The 18,211-nt window shown below is 45.4% G+C and overlaps 1 protein-coding gene and 2 long non-coding RNA genes across 3 annotated transcripts in view; 2 read left to right on the top strand and 1 right to left on the bottom strand.

The window, feature by feature from the left end:
- The window catches only part of LOC146425306 (uncharacterized), a 241,556-nt gene that overhangs the window by 19,773 nt on the left and 203,572 nt on the right, over window positions 1-18,211 (top strand). The gene's annotated exons all lie outside the window — the stretch shown is intronic.
- LOC146425308 (zinc finger protein 462-like) overlaps window positions 1-18,211 on the top strand; it is a 204,720-nt gene that overhangs the window by 12,904 nt on the left and 173,605 nt on the right.
- The window catches only part of LOC146425296 (uncharacterized), a 474,460-nt gene continuing 460,892 nt past the window's right edge, over window positions 4,644-18,211 (bottom strand). Inside the window, exon 2 of the long non-coding RNA XR_014846597.1 lies at window positions 4,644-4,774. This is a non-coding gene — a long non-coding RNA (uncharacterized LOC146425296). The remainder of the gene's footprint in view (window positions 4,775-18,211) is intronic.

Below are 18,211 nucleotides of genomic sequence, written 5' to 3'. Positions count from 1 at the left end.
TAGAAACTCCTATCTCACATTCTATTTTTTCCCTGCTTTTCTACATTTGGGTGGCTTTGGCTATAGGATATATAATTTTGAGTGCTGATGTGCTCTGAAATCCATTCTTTTACTATATCCAGTTAAAAAACTTGACAAGTGTAAAAATGTTAACAAATGGCTGATAGAAAATTGAGAGTAGCCAGACAGCTCTCAGTCTAGTTAGTTATTTCTCAACTGCTGAAGTCTTGCTATCCTCTCGTACAGTTGTAAAAAACAGAATTTGCAACAGTGCCAGAAAGGGTTTCAGTTCTTGGCCAGTGTGACATCCCACCCTTAAGGGGAAGGGAGCACCCAGGATTTGTAGATTTTCATGGTCAAAACGAATGACAAAAGTCAGATGGTCTGCAAAAGCTTACAAAGTTTTATTAGTAAATGACACACTTTGGCATGTGTTATATCCTAATATAGTGTTGGCTTTTCGCAGATATCCATTGTGTGTATGGTTTTATTCTTTTTACAGAAGTAGTCTTGTAAGATAGAGGTATATAACCAATGTTTTAATTTCTGTTATGAACTAGATTTCGATATTATTGTGAAAACTAATAAAAGTAGTTTAAAGAACTTTCCTTTACTAACCACACCACCTGCTTGACTGGATAACACCCAAAAAGAAGACCTGCCACTGATACCTGACTATCAGCCTGTAACCAGATGCAAGGACTACAGAACCAAGCCCAAACTGGGAGGCAATAACCAAGACTGGAAGAAACCACAGCTTTGATAACCAAGACTGGAAGAAACCACAGCTTTGATAACCAAGACTGGAAGAAACCACAGCCGAAAAAGCGCATGCTCTAAAAAGGCGGGACCAAGGAGGAGCCATGCAAAATAGTTCTTGGAACATGTAAAATAGTTTTGAGAAAAGTTTGAATATGCATAAGGCTGATGCAATACAAAGAGTATTTAAGACGACTCCCTCACTGGCAGATGTGCTTCTTGGCTTGGAGCCAAGCACCCAGCACTGTTTCTTTGCTTTATTGTTTGGCGTCCCCTATTGTCTTTTATTAAACCCTTTAAATTTCAACAGGAGAGTGAACCGTGTTTTTCACACATGGAAATTGGTGTGTTACTTCCTGATATCCCAGTATAAGCACATGGCAGTGGGGTTTGGATAAAGGGATAGGGTGAAAGGGGAGAGAGAGGGGGAGAGTGAGAGAGAAAGAGAGATCTCCAGTCCTGACTCCAGCATAGACCCAGCTGATGGGGTGTCCAGGGTCCTGGGGCACACGTGTGCTTGGGCTTGGTGGAGGTATTTTTATAGATAAGTTTTCTCCACCCTGGAGATAAAAATCTTGCTTCCTATGCAAATTTGTTCTCATGCACATTAGTTCTCTGTTATTCCAGATCTTTCTGGAAATGGGTTGGAGGCTTTGGGGTTCTTGGGTGGTCTTGATCCTCCCTGCAGTCCATGCCCAGTTTTTGACCTCATTCCTGCACCTGCACTGTGCTGTGTTGTGCTGATCTCCAGGAGCCAGAACAAGGATGTTTGTCCCAGAAAAGTGCTGCCATACCTTGGTATGGCCCCTTCTCCAGCCACATCCTGTTCTTTCTCACCGTGTGTTATTGCCAACAATCCTTGTTTGGCTCCACAGCCATCCAGCTATTGGTATTTGAGACACACATTAGCCCCTTATCTTCTGGGATTCTACAGCCAGGAGTGCATTTTGAAAGTTAAATTAATGTAATTTGAAGTCAGCGTGGACCAATTCCTTTCAGTTTATTGAACATTTATCTTTGATGGGAGGAGTAGGGAGACAGCATGTTGCCTTTCAGGTCATATAGATATTAAGTTTCTTTGCATATGATATAAAACAGCACTGTCCAATAGTATAGTGACCTAAAGAGAGTAGGACTTTGTCAGACTTTCAGGAAGTAAGTATAATGTAAAGCCATTATTGACATCTTTTGGCTCAGGGATTGTTGGAATCATGTATTCATCCTTCAAAAGCTACCCTTGTAAACTATTAGTTTTCTGAGCCTCATTCTGTGAGTTCAAAAGAAACTGTTGTTTCTCAAGAGTACAACGGTTCTGTCATCAGTCACTGCTCTCACATAAGACACTTTAGATTCTCTTATTCTAACAGCATAACTTTATTACTCTGTAGAGCTGCATGTGTGAGCCAATATATTTGAGACTCCCAGCTGTATGAATAACCCTGAATTATTTTTAAATTATCAGATTACAGAGGTACTACAGATGTACTACCCGTGTGGGTGTTGCGGTTTAGGTCAGGACAGAATAAATGCATGCATTCATTTCTACTTAACAATTGGTTCTGTGTGAAGGAGTTTAGATATTTATTGCCTCTGTGAAAGAATGATCAATGCAAAGAACACTTCAGAGCTACAGAAAAGTTCTCTCTACTTCCTCTTTCCTTGCTGACAGGAGCAGCAACTGTCAGTTGGAAAGGGCAGAGTGCTGAGTATGCTGGTTGTGCCATATGAGCTTGGTCCCAAGCATCACCAGAGGGCCTCCACAGTCTGGCATCCCTGAAACTGCAACCTCCACAGGACTCTTTTTATATTTCTGGGATTTTGTTTTGTGTGCAAATGCATATGCTTTATTAAATTCTTACTGCCACTGTTAGGATCATAAGCAAAGACTTTTTATTAGGTCAGATCTCTGCTACCATTGTATACTCTTGTAATTATAGTACATTTGACAGATAATAAAGATAGGGGGCTGAACCCCTTATCTTGCAAATACTTACTTCTGTGAGTAGTCCCCGTGATTTAATTTTGAGGTTTACTGTAATCAATCACGTGAGTAAACATTCAGAGGATCAGGTTCTTTCATACATGGATTGATTATCTTGATGTTTCAGTGAGGCATTTGGAAAAAATCTTATGTATGAGAAGTCCTTGTTTTTTTAATCAACTACCACTTCATGTAAGTGAGGTGCTAGTATGTGGTTGTGTTGAGGGCATGGTTGTAGTTCATTTGTAAGAGACAATGGGTGGTAATGCACTAGATATATCTTTCACTCTCCAGATCTGTTAGAATAAGTGTTCAGTCATGTGGAAGTCCCGAGCTTCAGATGCAGCTTCATTGTAGAGCCTTTTGGATTTAGCATAGAGATAGTTTGTTCAAAAGTTGTAATCATTTAAGAGCATTGCACTATGGTTGTGAAACAAAGAATAGCATGAAGTTCTGCAAGTGATACTGCTGTGGTGGTTTTGATTGGCCCAAAACATCAGTGAAGTGTTTTTAACATCTAGGAGAAATTTGGACCCCTCAGAAGCTGTTGTAGCAGGCCTGGGGAGGTGTCTGAGGGGTGGGGTGTGGCACAAAGATGGCTCCTGTGTGTCCTGAGTGCAAGTTCTGGAAGTTTTTACATCAAGTCCAGCAGAGCCAATCTCTGATGGCTCTGAAGGTGATGGACATGCTATCGGCCAAGTTTGGGCCAATTGGAGGTGCTGGTTACGCCTCTGTGAAAACATATTTAAGAAAAATTCAAAACAAAGCAGGTGCGCACTTCTTTCACTTTGTAGTTGGAGGAGGTGCAGGTGAAAATATGTGAGGGAGAACAGCATGGAGATTGCCAAAGTCAGTGAAGAAGGGGGGAGAAAGGGGTTCTCCAGTGCTTCTGGCACTGGAGCTGAAACTGTCTGCTAGCCGTGGTGGAAGCTATGGGGGGAGCAAGAAGTTTCTCCTGCAGCCCATGGAGTCCATAAGGATGCAGAAATCCATCCACAGCTCACTCCAGAGGAGCAGGTGGATGCCTGGAAAAGACTGTGAACCAGTGGGAGTCTCATCTAAGAGTTAAAACTGCAAAAGGCCTTGACTGAGAGAGAAAGGCCTTTTCCTTGCTCCTGGTATGGAAGCAGCCTGGCCTCAGCTCAGGAGAGTCTGCACAGCACCTTATGGACAAAAGAACTCATGTTGCAGCAGAAATCGGGTGGGATGTTGCTCATGAGATTGGACCCATGCCAAAGAAGTTCCCAGAGGACTGTCTCGCGTGGGAAGGACCCCTGGCTAAGTAGAGAACCTCTTTTCCTGATTGGACTGACTAGAGGACCCCTCAACCTGCCCCCTGTCTGTGTTGCTGGTTTGGAAAGGGGGGGGGGTGAGTGCAGAGACTGCTTCTTAAGAGGGTGGGGGTGAGAGCAGAAAACTGTCTGGAGAGAGAGAGAGAAACAAGTAGAGATAAAGAGTATTTGTAGTAGAAAAATTGTGGTGATGAGTAAATTTGAGAATCTGCTCTGTGGACTGAAAAGAGAGCCCACACCCTGCCCCCCCCCACCCGGCTTGTTGACTGTAAAGGAGGAAAGGGGATGAATACTATAGGTTTGTAAGAGGGAGGGTGTCGCTGTTGAGCCGCTAGCAGAGAGAAGAATCCAGTTCTCAGTGGCAAGAAGGAAAAAGGCCTTTATTGTTTTGATTTCATCATATATATAGAGTTTTCAAAAGTCACCCAGATTGGTCAGTCAAAAACCTCCCCCTAGGCCTGATTGGCCAGGTCTGCACCATCCAAGTCTTGGGACACTGTTTTTAATAACATCCAAACCTTATCTTTATTTATAAAGCACAAAAGGATTTCTCATGGGAAAGACCTGTGCTAGCCACAGGAGGGGGGAGTGAACAAAAACTGTATGAAAAGTTTATTTTTGCCTGCATTTATCCTCCAACTCTGTTAGGTAATTAAACACTTTTTGCAACTTTAAGCTTGGAGCCTGGTTGCCCTCTTTTCGTGCGTCCTCCTGGCAAATGTCCGGTCTCAAATCTGTGACACTACATAAATTTATGCATATAATTATGTAAGCATTAGGAAACCACATAAACATCATGCATTTGCTTCTGCTTTTTTCTTAGCAGGAACGTTCTCTTATTTAGAATTTATTTTCTATTTGATTACAGCTAAATTAACCATGGTGTCACCGAATCTGCAGGAAAAAGAAAAACCCTCTAACATTGTATTTGAAGTGATAGAGAATCAGGCATTACTTTATTTGCTGGCCAGGATGTGCCTAGGAAAGTATTCCAAGAACACATACCTTCAGAGAATTTTCTCCTGAATTTTATACAGTCAAAACCCCATAGAGATACATTGTTTAAAGTTTCATTGGACCAGAGTTGAGTAACCTCCGATATTCAGGTTTCTTATTGGATCTGAATCTCTTAGCTTCTGATGCTAATTAGGTATTTCATTCTTCAGTTTTTCTTATCATTCCTGTTTCAGATCAGATGCCTTCATCCCTGCTGGAGGTGGCATCTGGTAAATGTTTGAGATAACCCCATGACCTGCAGATGTTCGGTGGGTGGCCACAATGTCCTGCAGATGTTCTGTTAATGGTCTTTATCTTTCTGGTTATCTTCGGGGTGACTCCCACTCCGTGGTATGTTAATCCCATCTCCGTAGGGTGATACTATATCTCTTAAAAAACTAAAGAAAGCTCCTTTTCCCTAGGTAAAGTCAAGTTAAAACTAACTAGAGAGATACAATAAAATTTCTAAAGTTATATTGTTTTCCAACAATGGCACCAGTTTTTATGAGACAAATACTATTACTGGAGTGTCTAAATCTGCAGAGAAAGAGCTCATAAATAAACTTCCCAGGTGTTCTGTGAACTCTTTAAGTCTTAAAAATCCAGTGATTGGTCTTTTGTCAACTTGGTGGGAGATGGTGGTGGCAGGTGGGGTTGCTTCTCCCCAGGTTCAGGGACATTTTCTTATATTTGAAGCTTGGGAAGCTGAGGGTGCACACAATCTCCTTGTATATATCATTGAGGAAGACATTAAATAACACTGGTCCCAATATGGATCCCCAAGGGACACCAATTGTCACTGATTTCCATTGGGGCTCTGTGCCATTGACCACTACACTCTGGAGGTGACCATCCAACCAATTCCTTATCTGCTGAGCAGTCCATCTAAGTCCATCTCTCTCCAATTTAGAGAGAAGGATGTTGTGTGGGACCATGTCAAAGGCTTTACTGAAGTCCAGATAAATGACATCTGTAGCCCTTCTGTCCTAGGTGACCCAAAAATCATCATGTATTCCATATCTTGTCTATGCCAACTTGCCCAAGATTATTACTGTCCTGTCTCTTTACCATCCAGAACCTGGGAAATGGAACTTGTGTGTTATACCCCGGGTTCATGGAGGGGAGGCATGCTGGGTCCCTTTAAAAAATCTTTTCTTTCTCTCCAAGCTCCCTAGGAGGTTGCTTTAGGCAGGTCTCCAGGTAGCAACCTGAGAAGCTGCATTTCACAATCCAAAACTGTTTCAGAGCGAATTTTGCAATACTGTTCTGCAGCTGCTGTGCCAAGCTGGGATGGGGGGGGGAAGGAACTGGGGCCACCTGTAGGATTCAACTCTGTGGGATTTGGTTATGAGGATAAAATAGAAACAAGAGATCTTTAAAGATGGGTTTTAGAGCATGGGAGTTTATTGTGAAGGAGCGTGGGTGTGAGAGGCCTGCTAGGCTGCAAGATGCAGCTCAAAGCAGGCCAGAGAGGCAAGAGAGAGAGGGAGAGGCAAAAAAGAGAGAGCAAAAAAAGAGAGATATTTGCTGTTTACAATACAATAAATCATCTTCTGTGTTGAATATTCTAATTCTCTTTAACCAATCTGAGACAAGCTACAAACCCTACAGCATTTACATACAACCTATAAGAATCATTGCATTACCATATGGGGTTATATTTTAAACCTTAAAAAATTGCTTTTTTGGAATCTCTACCAGGCAGGCAGGGTCTGCTCTGACCTTTGGACCTGCCTAGGCAGAGGGCATTGTTCTATCAAGAAGGGGGATTACTTTCGGTGGCCATACCATTGTTTCCTAGTTACTCTTCAACTCAAACCTTGTCTTCATCTCAATTTCGTTTATACTTTCTATGTTCTCAGCATCTTTTGCAAGGTAATCATATCTATAAAGCTTTCCTATTTCATCTTCTCCAACAGCCACCATTCTTCAGTGCTCAGCAGGACAGCTTCTTCCCCTCCCACAACACAGTAGTGACTTGGAACTGCAGTACTGATACCAACTGGGTCCAGCCGGGCCAAAAGGGAGCAGGGATGCTGACACTGCAGGCCTGGAGCTGCCCCAGACAATGCCAGCACCTCCCATCTGCCACCAGAACTGCTTAGTAAACTCCTACCTTCCCGTTTTTTTGTTCCAGGGGGAAGGTTGAGCCCAGAGGGGCTTCTCCACCATATTGTCTTTGTCTTCTGGTCCATGTGGTCTGCTACAGCAGCCACCATCATGGGGGGGGGAATTTCTTTGCCATCCTATTTTCCTTGTTCCCAGGAAGTCCACAGGATTCAGCACCTTTGTATCTAGTGATTATTGCTGTTATCTTGGTTGTTGCTGTTTTGCTTTTTAGGAAACTTTTTTTTCACTTATATCTTCTTGCATTTGTCTCTCCTTATTGGTGAAAGGGGAGTGGTTAAAACTAAAGGGTAGGTAGCTCATTCTGGAGTCTCCATCCTGTATAATAGTCTTAAACTAAGACACTGTCCCTTGTCCACTGATGTAGTCACTCCATCATAGAAGGCCACTAGGTTCATTAGGCAGGACTTGTCCTTGGTGAAGCCGTGCTGGTTGCCCCAAATCATCTCCCTGTCCTCCACGTACCCTAGCACAGCTTCTAGGAGGAGCTGTTCCATGATCTTCCTAGGCAGAGGTGAGGCTGACAGGGCAGTAGTTCCCAGGGTCCTCCTTTCTACCCTTTTTAAAGATGGGTATAATGCTTCCCTTTTTCCAGTCACCTGGGACTTCACTTGACTGCCATGAATTTTCAAATATCATGGAGGGTGGCTTGGCAACTACATTGGCCAATTCCTGTTGGGGTGGATGATACCACCTCAGGAGTTGCTGAGGAGCTGGGTGGTTCTAACACAGCAGAACCCCACTGGTGGAAGCCTTCTTAGTCTTCCCCCCTGGAGAACACGATGGTTCTTCCCCAAATTATGTAAATCCCCCCAGCTGTAACCTAACCCTTGATCCCATGCCTTCCTCCTCCCATTGGTTGTGGTGTTCCCCCCGCCTCTTCTCCCCTGACCCTCCAGCCGCCCCTTTAAATGTAGACGGCTGGGGTGCCTCGTTCTCTTTTGGCCCCGGAACCTTTCAGAATAAACTCTGGAACCTCCGGCTGACTGAGCGCTCTGAATTCTTTGTCTCTGGTAACGCACGAGTTATCCAACTCCGTGGGTGAGTGAGAATCTGTGCCTTACACCGGCACGGGTGTGAGAAGGGCTTTTCTGTACAGCACCAGGCAGTGCTGACTGGAGTGATCTCTCGAAAAGCCATAGAGACACTTTCAGTAAACGCAGAGGCCTGGTTCTACCCCTCCTCCCCCTCCGCGTTAAGTGGCGCCCGAACAGGGACCTGAAAAATCCCTGAAAGTGTCTCGGAAGGCTTTATGCCATAGATGTCACGATCGGAGCAGCTACTTCCCTCGAAAACAGGTCTAAGTTTTATTAGATCTGTTTAAAGAGGCAGCCGAGAAATCTCCGTTTGTCTGGGACAGGAGAAATCGGCCAAACCAGAGAACCACACCGAAATTTCTTTTACACTCTCGGAAGCCTCGAGGTGGTAAGTGAGGCTTTGCTGGGGTGAATTCTTCTTTTGTTTTTCTCCTTAATTCTTTTCTTTCGGTGTTAGGAAGAATTTATTTGGAGAATATGGGTGGGAAGTTAACCCGTCCTCAATCAGAGCTTTATACCTCCCTTAAAACTACTCTTAAGTCAGATAATTCCCAGTTCTCTAAGGGGAATTTAAAATGTTTTGTTCGCTGGATTTTTAACATCTTTCCAAATGTTTCTGTAGCTACTGTTCAATCTCTTAGCTTTTGGGATAAAATCGGACACGAGCTGACTGTTCTCACACAGGCTGGGGATCGAAAGGTTGCTAATTTTCTCCCTTTGTTTGTAGTGATTTATAAGTCTGTTAAGAACGCCAAAACTGAAACAGTTCTGCCTAAAAATTCAGATCTCTCTCGTGCTGCCTCCCCCGTGTCTGTCCCCTCCCCCGCTGTCCCCAAACCCTCGGAACCCCAGGGGGGAGGAGCGCTCTCTCCCCTATCCCCTGCTCCAGCCGGGTCTGGCCAGCCCGGCTCGAGCCTGTCCCTCACCCTCTTCCCAGCTCCCCAAAACCTCCCTACCTTGACTCCATGTTTCTCACGGGACGGCACAAACCACGCGTTACCCCCCCCTGCCGCGGGTCCATATGGCGCAAACCACGTGGAGCTACAAGCTAGCGTGCCTGATCCTTATCAGCTTAAACTTCCCGGGCTGGCATCGGCCCCGCCCCTTGCATCATCGAGTATTCCTGCGCTGGGTTCACCCCCCCCCGCGGTGTCGGGTGTCGTCCCTGCGTCAGCCCTGCCCCCCGCGGGGAGCTCCCATCCGGGCGCGGGTCCCTCCCTCGTTCACCCCCCCCTCCCCTGCGGCGCTACGCCCACTGCCCCGCTCCTCCCCGGTTCCCACGGCAACGGAGCCGGCCAGCGACAAAGGAAGAGCCAGCCCCGCCGGCACCGGCGTCGGGCTGCCTGCTCTTCTTCGGATGAGGAAAGCAGCGATTCTGAAGAGGATCCCTGGCTTGATATACGCAGACAAGCAGCACACGAGGGGCACTGGGAATTAGCCAACAAAATCTCTGTCACTGCTGCTCCAGTCCATTATAATAGAGCTAGAGGGAACCCCCGCTGGGATGCCCTCCCATATGCACAGATAAAAGAGATGTGCAAGGCAGAGAAGGATTTTAGGCGTAACTCCCCTTACTTTAAGAACCTACTCCAAGCTACCTTTGCTGCAAATGTACTGGTCCCACATGATATAAAAAATCTTATGGCATGCCTTCTGTCACCTGGAGAATACATGCTGTGAGACAGAACTTAGAGAAAACAATTAAAAGACCTCCTCCAGGTATATCACAGAGATCCCAACAGGGCTCACATAACACTAGATGATCTTTGCGGAGAAAGAAACCTGGTTAAACCCCAGGATCAGGCGAGACAATTGCCTGAACTGATTTTAAAAGATATCAAAAGAGAAGCTGACAGAGCTTTGCTCTCAACCCCCTCGGATTCCACTCCCTCTCTGAATTTCTCCACCATAAAACAAACTATCGATGAGTCCTTTATAAAATTCTTCGATAGACTAAAAGAGTCAGTTGAAAAGCAAGTTGGGAATCCAGAAGCCCAAAAAGAGCTGCTGCGTGCATTAGCTATGGCAAATGCTAATGAGAGTTGTAAAAAAGTCCTCCAGGCACTCCCACTAGACCCACCTCCTACCCTCGATCAGATGATTAAGGCTTGCACCAAATTAGCATCTCCTGAAGCAACCATAGCCCAAGCTGTTTCAAAAGGGGTAGCAGAAGCACTAGCAGCTTCTCAGAAACCTCCACGGAGATGTTATAATTGTGGGAGTTTTGAACACATTGCCAAAGACTGCCCTAAACCAAAGCGTGTTAAGAAAAATACTAACAATAATACTGAAGCTGTGCCCCCAGGCTGTCCCTGCCAGCATCACCATCAAAAAGACCAGAGAAACGGACAGTGAAGCGCGGCACGGCTCCGCGCCAGGACAAAAATTCTACAGCCGTCTCTCCTTGCCCTGCCACCCCTGCCATGGATGATAACAGCACACCACACAGCAGAACGGACAAGAGACTCTGTCTTGTAAGTACTGATACACACCACTTCCGCAATGGAAATCAACAACACATATATGTGGGCTTTAAAAAACCTTTTGACAGGACTGTGGACATTCTAGTAGTCGGAGACACTAAGCATGGTCCACTTGAACTTTTTATTTTACCTGAGGTGCACAAAATAGACCCCAATAAACAAGTACAAATTTCTGTCTCCTGTAACAACACTCCCTGGTTTCTATCAAAGAGTCAGGTGGTAGCACAAGCTATCATACTACCTAAAAACCACCCCAGGTGCCACAGAACACCTTCCATATGGTGGGCAGAAGTTATAGGCGCAGACAAGCCCATGATGCATTATAAACTACACAATGATAAATCCACTGCTTACCTGACGGGGATGGTAAACACAGGGGCCGATGTAACCATCATTTCTCGAGCAGAATGGCCCCAGGACTGGAAGACCAAACCAGCAGGCGGCAGAATCACAGGCATAGGAAAGTCAGCAACTTCCCAGAGGAGTACAAATAATATCATCATAGAAAGCCCTGAAGGTCACACAGCCACCATCCGCCCGTACGTAATTGACTCTGGTTTTACCCTCTGGAGCAGAGATCTCCTTACCCAGTGGGGGACTCAGCTGGTAATCCCACCTCCATCTCAGGATTTTTAGTTGGGGCCACTGGGGTGCACTCCACCCCGCCCCTAACCTGAAAGACAAGCGACCCTGTGTGGGTGACCCAGTGGCCCTTAAGCACAGAGAAGCTCAGCGCTTTAGAATCCCTAGTAGAAGAACAGCTCGCCAAAGGTCATATTGTACCATCTAATAGCCCTTGGAACTCCCCTGTCTTTGTCATACAGAAACCTAGAAAAGACAAATAGAAGCTCCTCCAAGACCTCAGGAAAATCAATGAAGTCATTGAAGATATGAGACCCCTACAGCCTGGCCTGCCCTCGCCCTCAATGCTTCCTAAGAATTGGAAGCTTGCTGTCATTGACATTAAAGACTGTTTCTTCACAATCCCCCTACACCCAAGTGATGCTCCTCGGTTTGCTTTCTCCGTGCCATCCCTAAACCAGGAAGCCCCCCATCGCAGATACCACTGGTGTGTGTTACCCCAGGGTATGAAAAATTCTCCAACTATTTGCCAATGGTACGTGGCTCGCGTCCTGTCCCCCATCCGCAAAGAGTTTGCACGTTCTATCATTCTCCACTACATGGATGATGTGTTAATTTGTGCACCAAATGATAAATACCTGAACTTAACTCTAGAAAAAACTATTCAAGCCATTGAGAAAGCAGAGTTTGAGATCCAGCAGGAAAAGATTCAGCGTACCTGCCCGTAGACCTACCTGAGACTCCGCATCAGCGAACGGACCATCGTACCCCAGCAGCTCACCATCAAAGACAACCCAAAGACACTCCGAAACTTGCACCAACTGTGTGGTTCTATAAACTGGATTCGTCCTCTGCTGGGAATTACTACGCAAGACCTTGCTCCGCTGTTTAACCTCCTGAAAGGCTGTGACCACCTGGACTCGCCCCGAGTCATCACAGAGGAAGCCCGAGAATCCATCGCTAAGGTACAGCTTGCCCTGTCTTCTCGCCAAGCCCATCGGACAAGTCCTGAGTTGCCTTTTAATTTCATCGTTCTGGATGAGTCACCTAGGCTGTATGAACTGATTTTTCAATAAAACACTGCACAAAAAGACCCACTTCTTATAATAGAGTGGATTTTCTTACCACATCAGCCGCTCAAAACCATAACAACAAGAAAAGAACTAGTAGCTCAACTAATTATGAGAGCCAGAGCACGCCTCCGTACCCTTGCAGGGTGTGATTTCACCTGCATCTATCCGTCATTGGAAAGTAAATCCTTAGCAAACTTACTCCAAACAAATGAACACCTTCAAGTTGCTCTGGATAGTTATCCAGGCAAGATTTCAAATCATCATCCAAAACACAAATTATTCAATTCGGCTTTTCATTTGGCCCCAAAAAAACTCCAAAGTCGAACCCCTCTCAAGGCTCTAACTGTTTTTACAGATAGCTCCGGAAAATCCCATAAGTCAGTCGTGACTTAGAAACATCCCGAAACGCAAGTGTGAGAGCACGATATCCAAATAATCGAAGGCTCACCGCAAATTGCGGAACTTGCGGCTGCTGTTAGAGCTTTTGAGATGTTCGAAAAACCTATTAATCTAGTAACAGATTCAGCTTATGTAGCTGGAGTAGTCGCCAGAGCAGAACATGCCTGGCTAAAAGAAGTGTCAAATCCTAAATTGTATAAACTGCTCTCAAAACTTGTTTTTCTGCTGTCCCACAGAAAGCAGCCGTTCCATGTGATGCATGTAAGGTCACACACCGATCTCCCTGAACCAGTTGCTGAAGGGAATCGGAGGGCAGACGCTCTAGCTATGCCGGTGAAAGCTCCTAACATTCCAAACACCTTTGCTCAGGCAAAGCTGAGCCATCAATTTTACCATCAGAATGTACCAGCACTGATGAGAATGTTTAAATTACCCCGAAACCAGGCAAGGGCAATTGTAGCAACCTGTCCTAGCTGTCAGAGCTACCAAGTGCCATCCTTAGAGTCTGGAGTTAACCCCCGGGGTCTGGGCAGCTGTGAAGTCTGGCAAACAGATGTAACCCATGTCCCCCAGTTTGGCAGATTGAAATATGTGCACGTTTCTATAGACACATTTTCTAGAGCTGTTTTTGCATCTGCCCATGCAGGAGAAAAGGCAAGAGATGTTATACAGCACTTTCTCCTTGCTTTTGCTACCCTGAGCGTTCCTGCTGAGATAAAAACTGACAACGGTCCAGCATACATCTCTAACAAACTTCAAGAGTTTTTTAGCTCATAGAGCATCAAACACATTACAGGTATCCCCCACTCCCCCACAAGACAATCCATAGTTGAGAAGACCCACCAGACAATTAAGAGGGTCCTAGACCAACAGCGGAGAAGATCAGAACTCAATTCTCCCATTATGAGACTCTGCAAAGCCCTTTTTACAATAAATTTCTTAAACAGTTCGTTTGAAGAGCCTAACCCCCCTGTGTTCCGGCATTTTACCAATTCGACCCAAGCCAAATTAAAAGAACAACCACCAGTGTTAATCAAAGATCCAGAAAGCCATCAAATATCAGGCCCTTTTTCACTAATTGTATAGAGGAGGAGATATACTTGTGTTTCCACACCTTCAAGACCCAAGTAGATACCAAGAAAATGTGTAAAACCCTACCTCCGACCGTCAGTGACAGCTCCTGAGCAAGCGAAAGATGACACACCAGACACTGACAAAGAAACTCCAGACAAAGAAACCAGTGCCGCTTGGAGAAGACGTCGGCGCAAGATTCCAGCCACGTGAACAGCTATTTGTGCCTCCTTCAAGCAGTTCCCCAAACCCACAAATCCCTTATCTGTTACCCTCATGTATTTCCCTAACCCACAACCTTGTTACCTGTGTCTTATAAAAAAAAGGGGAGATGAGGGGGAAAAAAGAAAAAAGTAACAGAAAACCATCTTTTAATGATTTTTGCTTGAAATCCCACAGAAAAAGGACTACCTATACCTCTCTTACCACCATGCCTGTAATTGCCTACCTCTGCATTCTCCTGACCTCCTGCATCCTGTTACCACCAGAGGTTCTCGCATGGATTGTCCCTCAGCCAAAGACCAATATGTGGGTTACATTGGCAAAAGCACTCCAGCAAGACCATATGTGCCTGTCTATGGGCAGTGTCACTGACCCACTTTCATCATGCCTGGTGGGGATCCCTCTCCACAAAGATGAACTGCCTTTTGCAAATGAGGTGCTCCCCCAGAAAGAAGCTTGGGAGAAATGGGTAAGCACGCTGGCAACAGCACCAGAGGAACCCCACGAATTACTACTATTGGGGTCCTCCCAGGCTACCCTTTGCCTCAAGTTTGTCTTCAGCCCGAAAAGAGGGATGGCATTATCCTGGTCAGAACACCAGAAATTAAGTCATAGTAGAAAAACAACACCCCAGGGAAAAGTTTACTCTGTCAGTAATTGGTGTCAGGATAAAAAGGTCATCCCAACAGAGTCATCTGTACACCCCAAAATGCTGCCCAAAGGTATGTTCCTGATTTGTGGGAATCAGGCGTGGTCTGGAATCCCATCCCAGCTCCAAGGGGGACCGTGCACTCTTGGCAGGCTTTCTGTACTAGCACCCAACAAAACCCAAATTCTGCATTGGAAAAACCATACTCGATTGGCCCGCCAAAAAAGAAATATACAACAATTAGATCCTAATTGTGATAGCGAAATTATCAATTGGTCATTGTCTAAAAGGATTGCTGCATCATTTTTCCTGCCTGGAGTAGCAGCAGCAAAAGCCTTAGGTGAACTTAGCCACCTTGAGTGCTGGCTCGGAAAGCATGCTAACCTAACCTCGAGTGCCCTCTCTCAGCTTCTTGAAGATGAAGAAACCACCGGGCATGCAACACTGCAAAACAGAGCAGCCATCGATTTTCTTTTATTGGCCCATGGACATGGCTGTGAGGAATTCGAAGGACTGTGTTGCTTTAACCTGTCATCTCATAGCCAGAGCATCCACGCGACGATACAGAAAATAAAGGATCAAATCAAAGAACTGAAGACAGAAAAAGAAACAGACTAGATTGGCGATCTTTTCGGACAGTGGAAACTTCAAGGATAGCTAGCATCCTTAGTCAAAACTGGACTGTGGGTGATCCTAATAATTTTCCTTGTTCTAAGCTTGTTCGGTTGCCTCAAGAAGTGTTTAACTAAGCAAGTAGGGGAAGCCTTTCCTTTAAATAAAGAAGGGGGAGTTGTTGGGGTGGATGATACCACCTCAGGAGCTGCTGAGGAGCTGGGTGGTTCCAACACAGCAGAACCCCACTGGTGGAAGCCTTCTTAGTCCTCCCCCCTGGAGAACACGATGGTTCCACCCCAAATTATGTAAATCCCCCCAGCTGTAACCTAACCCTTGATCCCATGCCTTCCTCCTCCCATTGGTTGTGGTGTTCCCCCCGCCTCCTCTCCCCTGACCCTCCAGCCGCCCCTTTAAATGTAGACGGCTGGGGTGCCTCGTTCTCTTTTGGCCCCGGAACCCTTCAGAATAAACTCTGGAACCTCCGGCTGACTGAGCGCTCTGAATTCTTTGTCTCTGGTAACGCACGAGTTATCCAACTCCGTGGGTGAGTGAGAATCTGTGCCTTACACCGGCACGGGTGTGAGAAGGGCTTTTCTGTACAGCACCAGGCAGTGCTGACTGGAGTGATCTCTCGAAAAGCCATAGAGACACTTTCAGTAAACGCAGAGGCCTGGTTCCACCCCTCCTCCCCCTCCGCGTTAAATTCCCTCAAGACTCTGGGATGCATCTCATTGGGTCCCATAGACTTATGTACATTCAGGTTCCTCAGGTGGTCATGAACCTGATCTTGAATTACAGTGAGAGGGGCTTTGCTCCCCCAGTCCCCATCCTGCTGTCCACCCACTTGAGAGGTGTGGGAAGAGATGATGCCATTGAAGACTGAGGCAGAAAAAATTGTTGAGTACCTCAGCTTTCTCCTTGTCCATAGTTACCAGTTTGCCAGCCTTGTTTAGCAGGGCAGGTACACATTCTTTGACCTTCCTTTTCTAGCTGATATACCTATAGAAGCCCTTCCTGTTATTCTTTGTGTCCCTTGCCAAGTTTAACTCCAGCTGCGCCTTGGCCTTCTCAACCCTATCGTTACACAACCAGACAGCATCTCTATACTCTTCCCAGGATACCTGTCCCTGCTTCAACTGCCTGTGCATTTCCTTCTTGCCATTTAGCTTGACCAGCAGATCTTGACTCAGCCATGCTGGGCTCTTGTCTTCCTTTCCTGACTTCTTAGACATGGAGATCACTGTCTCTCGTGCTCTATGGAAGGCTTCCTTAAAGATCTGCCAGCTCTGTTCTGTTCCATTGTCCCTGAGGGAAGTTTCCCAGGGGATCCCCCTGAAGAACTGGAAGTTTGCTTTTCCAAAGTCCAGGGTCGACTTTGCTCTTCACCTGACCCATATCTCTCAGTACTGTGAACTCCACCAGTGCATGATCACTGCAGTCCAGGCTGCCTCCAGTCTTGGTGTTCCTGATTAGCTCACTTGTGTTTGGTGCCTATCAGGTCCAGTATCCCATCCCCTCTGGTAGGGTTGTCTATTACCTGGCTCAAGACGGTGCCCTCCATGCATTCCAGGAGTTTCCTGAATTGCCTACAGCTCTCTGTGCTGCTCTCCCAGCAGATGTTGGGGTGGTTGAAGTCCCCCAGCAGGGCAAGAGCCTGCAAGCACGATGCCTACCGTAGCTGAAGCAAGGAGGCTTTGTCAATAGGCTCCCCTTGATCAGGTGGACTGTAGTAGACACCAACCACAAGGCTCCCTTTGTTTCTTCAGTCTCTGATTCTTACCCACAAGCTTTTGGTAGTCCCAGGAGTATCAGATTGCTGTTTCCAAGGACAGTAATCCCCCAAAGGGAAGAGACTTCTGGTTCCCTTGGGAGTCTACAATAGAGCACTCTGGTTATCCCCAATTTCAGTCTTGCTTTGACAGCTAGGAACTTATGGTGGGTTGACCCTGGCTGGATGCCAGATGCCCACCAAAGCTGCTCTATCACTACCCCTCCTCAGTTGGACAGAGGAGAGACAATATTAAAAATTTGTGGATCAAAATTAGGACAGAGAGAACACTCAGTAATTATTGTCTTGGGCAAAACAGACTTGACTTGGGGAAATTTAATTTAATTTATTGCCAATCAAATCGGAGTAGAGTAATGAGAAAATAAAACCCAAATCTAAAAACATATTCCCTCCACATCTCTCTCCTTCCCAAGTAGAACTACTTGGGTAGTTCTCTTCTAAACTAGAGATTTTGGTCCTTTAGTTATGATAGTTAATTGTAGCATTCAAAATCTAAGTATAATTCAATATCGTCAATTTCCTAGAGAGACCAAACTTTTTTTCCCCTAAAAGATATTAAAAATACATTTGTGTAATCAGAACATTTTGCATATATCTGGAAGACCTGTCAGTTCTGATGTGTTTCTCTTTTTTTGTCAGATATCTCTCAAATTCTGAGACTTTTGTTTGTTATGAAAGATGACTAGGAAATGTATGGACTAACTTTTTTTCTGCTGTTTTTAGTAATCGTGGGCTTTGAATGTGAGTTGGATCTTCAGATCATCTCTTTTTTATTTTGGTTTGGGGTTTTTTGTGTGGTGGTTTTGTTGGTTTTTTTTTTTTTTTTAGCAACATACTGTCTCCTTGCTTCTCTCCTATACTTATAAAATCTCTATTTTCAGGGAGAAGTTGTAGAGGAATCTTTTTTGTCATTAACATTTCCTTCTACTATGCAAGTCTACAAACATAGCTCCATATGCTCAGCTGAAAAGAAAACCCCTTGGTTTCCTTGCCAAAATGTTTTTGTACTGCAGGTGGCTAAAGGTATATGATGCAAGTGAGTTTGTCAGCTTTGGAAGTGTTATGATCCAATTATTAAGGTTATTAGAAATGCCTCTGCCTGAATTGAAGTGCAAACGAGACCATATGCTGATGTC

This window comes from Lichenostomus cassidix, chromosome W (genome assembly GCF_008360975.1).
Source record: "Lichenostomus cassidix isolate B80296 chromosome W, HeHo_3.0, whole genome shotgun sequence".
Classification (NCBI taxonomy): domain Eukaryota; kingdom Metazoa; phylum Chordata; class Aves; order Passeriformes; family Meliphagidae; genus Lichenostomus; species Lichenostomus cassidix.
The sequence above is the reverse complement of the archived record's forward strand: the minus strand, read 5'-3'. Positions and strand labels throughout refer to the sequence as shown.